The sequence below is a fragment of the Trematomus bernacchii genome, unplaced genomic scaffold, assembly GCF_902827165.1.
Source record: "Trematomus bernacchii unplaced genomic scaffold, fTreBer1.1, whole genome shotgun sequence".
In the NCBI taxonomy this organism is placed as follows: Eukaryota; Metazoa; Chordata; class Actinopteri; order Perciformes; family Nototheniidae; genus Trematomus; species Trematomus bernacchii.
Window position 1 is genome coordinate 1,960,458 of NW_022988097.1, and position 9,717 is coordinate 1,970,174.

Here is a 9,717-nt window from a genome sequence, read left to right on the forward strand (position 1 = left end):
GAAAAACAGGCTCAGGGCTTAACAGGTTAAAGCGCTCTAGAAATAAATTTGACGATGACCTTGACCGTGTTAATATTTGCCATCACAGGAACGTTTTATAAAAAAATAATAACATCCTGAAAACATTTTCAGAATGTTTCTTAATTTGTTATCATGTAACATTGAACGTTTTATAAAGAACATCTTTAATGTGTTACCCCAACAACGTCCAAAACACATCCTTAAAATGTTGCAGACAAAACGTTCCACCTTTGTTAACATATCACATTAAAGGAACGTTTAATAAAAAAACTTTCTGTCATCTCAGGCCTTAATAACATCCTCAAAACATGTTGCCATTAAAACGTTATGTCTTAGTTAACCTTAAACCTTATAGGAACATTATTTGAAATAATAAACATCCTAAAAAGGTTCTTTGAACATCAGATTAAAACGTTTCTTTAAAACATTATTAGAACCTGGGGTTACGTACTGGAACCCAGTTTCTATGAGTATAGGCGCACCGCCCTCTAAGGCTATCGCTATTGGGTAATCCCACTGCACGTGTGCAGCACTGACAGACTTAATCCACGCCCACCTCTGAGGTGGGCCCCACCAACGGACTCACTTCTGTATAAATAGGAAGTAGGCCCTACAATCTGCTCCCACACAAACAGCTTTTCTTCAGCTATTCGCAGAGCCAGTGGGGCCCGAACCTCATAGAAACTGGGTTACAGTACGTAACCCCAGTTCTATATCGTATAAGGCTTCGCCCTCTAAGGCTATCGCTATTGGGTTAAGGGCGAAGCAGGATGTAGTCTACGCCCCACTGGTCCGTCCGTTACCAGAAGCACAAAAACACACCTACTCAATTAATAACCCATGTCCATTTCGCCATGCGTAATGGAGCATCACATTCCCAGGGAATATAGCATTAAAAAATGAATATTCTCCATAAGGGAATGAAGATAGGCTACCTGTCGTTATAAAAAGTAGAGACCAAAGTCCCACTTGTTAAAACGATCAAAGAGGGGGGGAAAAAAGGGCAGCTCTCTAAGTGCCGACAGGCAGGAGAGAGGGCACGCAGTTGAGTCCCCGACATTACTCACTATGTCAGAGAGGAATGGGAGACATCCCTCAAATAAAAACGAATAAAAGAACAGGGGGAAGACCAACAGGGATGCAAACTCATCAGGTATGAAAAAGGTGACAAGGATCCGAGCCCCCCGACCCCACGGAATATCGGCTTTAAAATAGGAATAACAGGATTTTAGCAGTCAGAACAACTAAAGCAGTTAATAATAACAGAAACGCCAAAGAGTCACATCTAATAGAAATGTATAAAAGCATTTATTTGAATTGTGTAGCAGTCAGTTTATAATTTTGGCAGCACTGTTGAGCATTTTGAAAATGTATTTGCATGCCTCTGTGCAAAGCTTAGTCTTTCTATCTGTATAGCCAGTGGTGTAAAGTAACTAAGTTCATAAACTCAACAAGTACTATACTTGGGTACAATTTTGAGATACTTGTACTTTATTTAAGTATTTCAATGTGTTGCTACTTTGTTCTTCTACTCCACTACAGTTCAGAGGTAAATGGTGTACTTCTACTCCACTACATGTATTTAATACCTTTAGTTACTTTACAGATGTGGATGAATGATGTGAAATATAATCAAGTGTTAAATCAGACTTTAGTTCCACCTGGAGTAAATTCACAAGCTACCCTGCAGTATACAAAGTCATTCAAACTAGCTGCACCTTTACCAGCTTTGAGAACACTTTCATGATCAATCATTATAAAACATATCATATATATTATTCTGAAATGGACCAATCTGCACAATGACTACTTTTACTGTCGGTACTTTAACTATATTTTTATGAGAATAATTTTCTACTTTTACTTGAGGAACATTTTGAATGCAGGACTTCTACTTCTACTTTTACTCAAGTACAAGACCTAAGTACTTCTACTTTTACTCAAGTACAAGACCTGAGAACTTCTACTTTTCTCAAGTACAAGACCTGAGTACTTCTACTTTTACTCAAGTACAAGACCTGAGTACTTCTACTTTTACTCAAGTACAATATCTGAGTACTTCTACTTTTACGAACAAGACCTGAGTACTTCTACTTTTACTCTAGTATTGTTACGGTTTTGTATTTATGTTTTCATTTTCCACCTTTTGTTTTGAAATGTTTTCCTCCTTGTGTCTTCTCTGTTCCTTCTTCCTGTGTTTGCCTTCCTGTCATTAGTTCCCCTGGTGTGTCTGATTGTCTGATTGTGTTCACCTGTTGCCCTTGTGTTTCTGCCTCTCTTACCCCAGCTGTGTCTTGTCTTGTGATTACCCCTCCCTGTATTTAGTCTTGTCTCTTCCTGTGTTCCCCTGTCGGTTCATTGTTGGTTTTTCCTGTCTTCCTCCATGTCAGTCACGGTTGTCTCTCCTGTCTCCCTCCATGTGGGTCACGGTCAGTTTTTTGTACAACCCATTTGTTTCATGCCTTGTTTTGATCAGCTTTTAAAATAAAGCTCGCTTTTTGTTACGAGACCTGTTACCTTTTTGATAGTCTGCATTTGGGTCCTACCCTTCCACGCCATCCTAACAGAATGAACCGACCAGCTTTGGACTCAGCAGACTCGGATCGTTTTGCTCTACAGGCAGAATGTCTTGGGTACTCTCTGGAGTACATTTTTTATACCTGGAATGGCGCCTCTTCTAGACGTGGTAGAGAGGCTGCGTTGAAGGAGGCACGTCAGGAGGTTGCTCGCCAGCCCTGGCTTAGGAGCATGTTGCCTGAGTGGCTACAACTTTTCACAAGTAGTCCTGAGGACTTGTCCGAAGCCTCTAACCCTTTCCTGGGGTATGACCAGGCCTGGGGAGGCCCACAGATCCTCCAAAGAATCTCTAGGAGACGCAAGACCAAGATTCCAGCCCGTGCTCCAGTGGTTCCAGCTCCATTCTCTGGCCCTTTTTTGGGATCCCGCCTGGCGTTTGGAGGTCCACGGAGCCTCCAGGGGGCCTCGGAGAAACGCAAGGTCGGGAGGCCGGCTCGTGTTCCAGTGCCGGTCCACACAGTCATGGTACCGTGCTCCAGTACCATCCCACACAGCCATGGTTCCGTGTTCCGGTTCCGTGCCCAGCAGCCATGGTGCCTGCTCTAGTACCGGCCCACACAGCCATGGTTCCGGCTCCAGAACCGGCCCATACAGCCATGGTTCCAGCCCCAGTTCTGGCCCCAGCAGCCATGGTTCCGGCCCCAGTTCTGGCCCCAGCGGCCATGGTTCCGGCCCCAGCAGCCATGGTTCCGGCCCCTGTTCCGGTCCCAGCAGCCATGGTCCCGACTTCAGTTTCGGCTCCAGTACTGGCTCCCCGGCCGACGCCAGCACCCCGTGTCCTGTCGGTGGTCCGGCCGACTCCAGCACCCCGTGTCCTGTCGGTGGTCCGGCCGACTCCAGCACCTCGTGTCCTGTCGGTGGTCCGGCCGACTCCAGCACCTCGTGTCCTGTCGGTGGTCCGGCCGACTCCAGCACCCCGTCTCCTGTCGGTGGTCCGGCCGACTCCAGCACCCCGTGTCCTGTCGGTGGTCCGGCCGACTCCAGCACCTCGTGTCCTGTCGGTGGTCCGGCCGACTCCGGCACCTCGTGTCCTGTCGGTGGTCCGGCCGACTCCGGCACCTCGTGTCCTGTCGGTGGTCCGGCCGACTCCGGCACCTCGTGTCCTGTCGGTGGTCCGGCCGACTCCGGCCCCCCGTGTTTTGTCAGTGGTTCGGCCCACTCCAGCCCCTCGTGTTCTGTCGGTGGTCCGGCCGACTCCAGCACCCCGTGTCCTGTTGGCTCTATGGCCGACGCCTACCCCATGTCCTGTGATGTTGGAGGTCCCGCCGACTACTCTTCTGCCGGGGGTCCTGCCAACCCTATGTCCTGTGCTGTTGGAGGTCCCGCCGACTACTCTCCTGCCGGGGGTCTTGCCAACTCCATGTCCTGTCCCATTGGGGGTCCCGCCGACTACTCTTCTGCCGGGGGTCTTGCCAATCCTATGTCCTGTCCCGTTGGGGGTCCCGCCGACTACTCTTCTGCCGGGGGTCCTGCCAACCCTATGTCCTGTGCCGTTGGAGGTCCCGCCGACTACTCTTCTGCCGGGGGTCCTGCCAACCCTATGTCCTGTGCCGTTGGAGGTCCCGCCGACTACTCTTCTGCCGGGGGTCTTGCCAATCCTATGTCCTGTCCCGTTGGGGTCCCGCCGACTACTCTTCTGCCGGGGTCCTGCCAACCCTATGTCCTGTGCTGTTGGAGGTCCCACCGACTACTCTCCTGCCGGGAGTCTTGCCAACTCCATGTCCTGTCCCATTGGGGGTCCCGCCGACTACTCTTCTGCCGGGGGTCTTGCCAACCCTGTGTCATGTGCCGTTGGGGGTTCAGCTGTGGGTCCTGCCAACCCCATGTCCTGTCCCGTTGGGGGTCCCGCCGACTACTCTTCTGCCGGGGGTCCTGCCAACCCTATGTCCTGTGCCGTTGGAGGTCCCGCCGACTACTCTTCTGCCGGGGGTCTTGCCAATCCTATGTCTTGTCCCGTTGGGGGTCCCGCCGACTACTCTTCTGCCGGGGGGTCCTGCCAACCCTATGTCCTGTGCTGTTGGAGGTCCCACCGACTACTCTCCTGCCGGGAGTCTTGCCAACTCCATGTCCTGTCCCATTGGGGGTCCCGCCGACTACTCTTCTGCCGGGGGTCTTGCCAACCCTGTGTCATGTGCCGTTGGGGGTTCAGCTGTGGGTCCTGCCAACCCCATGTCCTGTCCCGTTGGGGGTCCCGCCGACTACTGCTCCGCCAGGTTTCCTGCCAACACCAGATCCTGTCCTGTTGGGGGTCCCGCCGACACCTGCTCCACCAGATTTCCTGCCTACACCATGTCCTGTCCTGTTGGGGGTCCCGCCGACACCTGTCCCGCCGGGGGTCCTGCCAGCTCCATGTTCTGTTCTGTTGGGGGTCCCGCCGACACCTGTCCCGCCGGGGGTCCTGCCAACTCTGTGTCCTGTCCTGTTGGAGGTCCCGCCGACACCTGTTCCACCGGGGGTCCTGCCAACTCTGTGTCCTGTTCCGTTGGAGGTCCAGTCGACACCAGCCCTTGCTCCATCCGGGGTCCCATTGACACCAGTCCATGTCATGTCCAGGATCCCGTCTACGCCTGTTCCGTCGGCTCCGGTTCCTGTCTGGCCGACAACGGGTCCTGCCTGGCCTCCGGAGCTGTCCCGTCAGCGCCTTCCTGCCCGTCCTCCGGAGTTGTCCCGTCAGCACCTTCCTGCCCGGCCTCCGGAGCTGTCCCGTCCACGCCTTCTTGTTCGCCCTCGAGCCCGGCCCCCTGAGTGCCGGGGCCTTCGCCCTCGAGCTCGGCCCCCTGATTTCCCCAGCCGTGGCCTTCGCCCTCGAGCCCGGCCTCCTGACGCTTTCAGCCGCTGCCTTTGCTCTCATGCCCGGCCCCCTGAGTTCGCCCGCTGTGGTCTTCGCCCTTTTTTGATCTCTGCCTTGCCCCCGGGCCGTCCGCCCGAGACCCCTTCCGGGTCCTCCGCTGTGCCCCTGGGCTGTCAGCCCAAACCCGTCCTCCAGACCCCCTCCACCCACCCTGCTGGAATTTTTTGGACTTTTGGGGGTTTTCTTGGGACGTCTGGAATCCGTCCCTTGAGGGGGGGGGTTCTGTTACGGTTTTGTATTTATGTTTTCATTTTCCACCTTTTGTTTTGAAATGTTTTCCTCCTTGTGTCTTCTCTGTTCCTTCTTCCTGTGTTTGCCTTCCTGTCATTAGTTCCCCTGGTGTGTCTGATTGTCTGATTGTGTTCACCTGTTGCCCTTGTGTTTCTGCCTCTTACCCCAGCTGTGTCTTGTCTTGTGATTACCCCTCCCTGTATTTAGTCTTGTCTCTTCCTGTGTTCCCCTGTCGGTTCATTGTTGGTTTTTCCTGTCTTCCTCCATGTCAGTCACGGTTGTCTCTCCTGTCTCCCTCCATGTGGGTCACGGTCAGTTTTTTGTACAACCCATTTGTTTCATGCCTTGTTTTGATCAGCTTTTAAAATAAAGCTCGCTTTTTGTTACGAGACCTGTTACCTTTTTGATAGTCTGCATTTGGGTCCTACCCTTCCACGCCATCCTAACAAGTATAAGATCTGAGTACTTCTACTTTTACTCTAGTACAAGATCTGAGTACTTCTACTTTTACTCTAGTACAAGATCTGAGTGCTTCTACTTTTACTCAAGTACAAGATATATACTTATACCACCTCCGTTTATAGCCTATGAAAAAAACTATTTGAAAACGAAGGCTAAAGCTAACGTTAGCAGATAGTGACAATGTATGCTAGTTAGCTAGCTCAACGATAATATTGCGACAGGAACACTTTTCAGTGCACATCACGCTCTGCCGCTCCTACAGGGAGCTCTGATCTGAACACCTGAACGGCCCGTTCTAACAGCTGTTCACCAGCGGTCCAGTCTGTGCCACAGTGACTCCGGACCGCACAGTTAATATTAACGAACGCACCGTCGGTAATGTAGCTGCTGAAGCTAGACCCTCATCCCGGAGCAGCAGAGCCTTATTATACATCCATGAGCAGAGCCGACAGGCAGGAAGACTCGAGCACAGAGCTCGCGCTTCATTATAATATATATGCGTGTCATGATGGCACATAACAGCTCGCGGCCGCAGATTACTCCGGGTCCCAGACCCCCCCCATACCCCAAAAATATTTTTATTGCAGATCTACATGAATCACACAAACGACCTATTTTGGATTCAAAACGGCGAATTTCGCCGAAAGGTGACAAGTTTGCATCCCTGGACCAAGATGCAGCAGTGCAAATGTTAGACCCTCCAGAAAAACGCGGGCTAAAATCCTTGATTATGCGGGCTAAAATCCTTGATTATGCGGGCTAAAATCCTTGATTATGCGATTAAACATGCGGGGTTTTCATGTGATTTTATGCGGTGAAGTTGCGAAATATGCGGAAATATGCTAAATATGCGAAAAGTTGCGAAATATGCGGGAGGCGGAAAAAAGGTGATTCTTCTCCCACACCCTGTTACTAGGCTACTACTGAATGAAAGTGAGCCCTTTTAAAGAGTTCCTATGATAAACAAGCATACTAGAAGCAAGCTACATCACAAAGTGTTATTTATGTATTTATATATGGGCTATTTTAATCACTCTCTCTCACACACACACACACACTCTTCTCCGCCTCATTCTGTTTTCATTTACTCGTTCGTTATCTGACCAGCTTCAATCTTGTAGGCTACTCACCTCGTTTTTGTAGCCCTCGAAAGGGGGAGGTTGATGCCTCGGTGAACGCGAGTTGTTTGACTTTCTTGTCCGCAGCAGCAGAAAGCATTTTAGAATGTTTGAATGAATCAAAGTGGGTCGTCACCGTCGATTTTCTCTTATGCTCCAACACACAGTTGCACGGGGTGCAGAATAGTTTCCCCCCCACTTTCGTTCAAGACATCGGGGTACTGCTTTGCCCGGTCTTTAGCAGAAATGTTCGTAGGCAAATGAGATGGATTCGATTTTTTCATCTTGGTCAGAGCCGTATAATAGTATAATAGTATATAATAATAATAGTATAATAGTATATAATAATCTATATGGCGCTGATCTTGTTGTTTTCTCTCTCGTGTGAGTTCCACACATTCACTCTACGGTGTTGTTTACCTGCGCGAGCTGATGACATCACTACTTCACGTTAACTTTTTTTTCCCTCAACTTTGTGTGGAAAAATGCGGGGATTATGCGACCTTTTAATAAATATGCGCCCTTTTAAAAATCTGCGCCATTTTGCTGATTATGCGGTAAATTATGCGATCGCATAATCGCGTTTTTCTGGAGGGTCTAAAATGTCTTCCACTGTCATTCCTCCGTGCAACGTGGTAGTGGAGTACAGCGCCTTGCGATGGGGGGGGGGGGTGGAAGTGGAGTACAGAGCTTCGGAGCTACAGAGTGTGCACGTTGTGATCAGCTGTTTTAGCGCAGGGCTGCTGTACAGACCGACGTTAACAGCAGCCCTGTCTGTGCACACGGAGACCGACTCTGTCGTCCGGGGATCTAACCGCCTTCTGGAAAAGCTTCACATGTACGTCGGTACGCAAATGCGCTTTGTGACACATGTGACGGTACGCATTTCAGATTGTTGCCGCGCATGCGTACCTGCGTACCAGTTATGTGCACCCCTGACTATAGCCAAATCCCATTGAGGCGCTAAAGCGCGTGACACAGGTCTGAGTCTCTGTACTCCTCATAGAAAACGTTTTGTCAGCGGGTGACTAAACACCGTGCTGACACCAAAACCTACGTGGCAAGATCAAATGGCAGCAGCATATGTTTTGACTGTGCTATAGGCCAAATTCCTGTCCAGCAACAGCTGGAGGAATGACAGCACGTGAGGCAGGGGGCACGATATGGGGTCCAGGCCTTTCCCTACACACCAACTCTGGAACGCTGTCCATTTGGCTGTGTAAGACGCCCTGGTGGACGTGGCCCTTGATCCCTGAATGGTACTCACAACATCTTGAGAGAGGCCAAGCCCCTCTAAGTGTTCCTGTGAAGTCAACTTGGAGAATCCACAGGAGAGCAAAGGGTTAAAAAGTCGGGCTGATTGACAGAGTGGCAGCTGTCTGAAATCAGTCCCTAATTGCTAATCAGCGTCGCTGCAGCTTTAAAAGCACCACACCTGAAAGGAGGGCGGTAATTCAAAGCTGGAGAGGGACAAACTAAAAAGCGTGCGTCCAGCAGCAGCAACAAACCAGCAGAAGAAAACTACAAAGAAGCAGCACTGGTGCAGCCATAAAAAGCTGGAGAGGCGGCCGGTGAGAAACGAACTGTGTGGAACTAATGTGATTTGTTTATTGAGAGATGTGGTTTGATAGAAACGGTTTGAATGCTGCTAAAAATTCAGTCTATTATATTTGCATTTTTAATGAGACTGCATAAGTTAAAAACTGTTTAAAAACATAATTCGTAAAAATACACTAAAAGGAAAAACAATATTCACAAGTGTTAAAAAATATATGTAAAGCATGTATTTTTGCATTTATTATTTCATGTGCATTGTATTTACAGTAATTATTTTTATTTTTCATTTAAGGTTTTTCACCTTACAACCTTACGCTGTACTGCAAACAACAAAAACTAAAGTAAAGAAGAACTCAAAAGAAAACAAAGTTGTGGTCATTGTATGAGTGAAACCCAGTGAAAACCTCCTATATGGACTGTACCATCCCTTTCAAGCGGGGAAACTGCAAAAATACCCAAGGGCTTGACAGTTCCCGTTCAGGGGCCATGCCCACAAACGCTGGCCTAACCCCTAGATTCCACCGGGTCCGTCTGCGCCGCGTTACGGCTGCACCGCGGTTTTGGTCCGGCCTCCTCCGGCGTCATACCCTACCAGGCGCATTACAGAAGCGGAGCGTCTTGCCTGCCGGCTCGCAGTTTTTGTTGATTTGGGCATATTTCCTGGACAGGCTACGTTGTACAGACAAAGTTAATAATAACTGTAATATTCCAGTTATAAACGACATGAATTAAAGATGTGTTGCTGTATTTTAGTGGTAAAAAAATGCATTCAAGAGGAGCCCTGCGCCGAGATGCTTCTGGGACGCTTCTGAGCCGTAACGCACCGCGTGTGGTGGAATAGCACCCATTGACTAGAGTGGCCGCGATCGCTGTGAGCACCGCGGCACAGCCGTAACGCGC

The 9,717-nt window shown here is 49.7% G+C and overlaps 1 long non-coding RNA gene across 1 annotated transcript; it reads left to right on the plus strand.

The window, feature by feature from the left end:
• Positions 1-8,570: 8,570 nt before the first annotated feature.
• LOC117475225 lies at positions 8,571-9,288 on the plus strand. The gene is made up of 2 exons (XR_004555145.1): positions 8,571-8,831; positions 9,110-9,288. It is a non-coding gene; the product is annotated as an uncharacterized LOC117475225 (long non-coding RNA).
• The last annotated feature ends 429 nt before the right edge of the window (positions 9,289-9,717 follow it).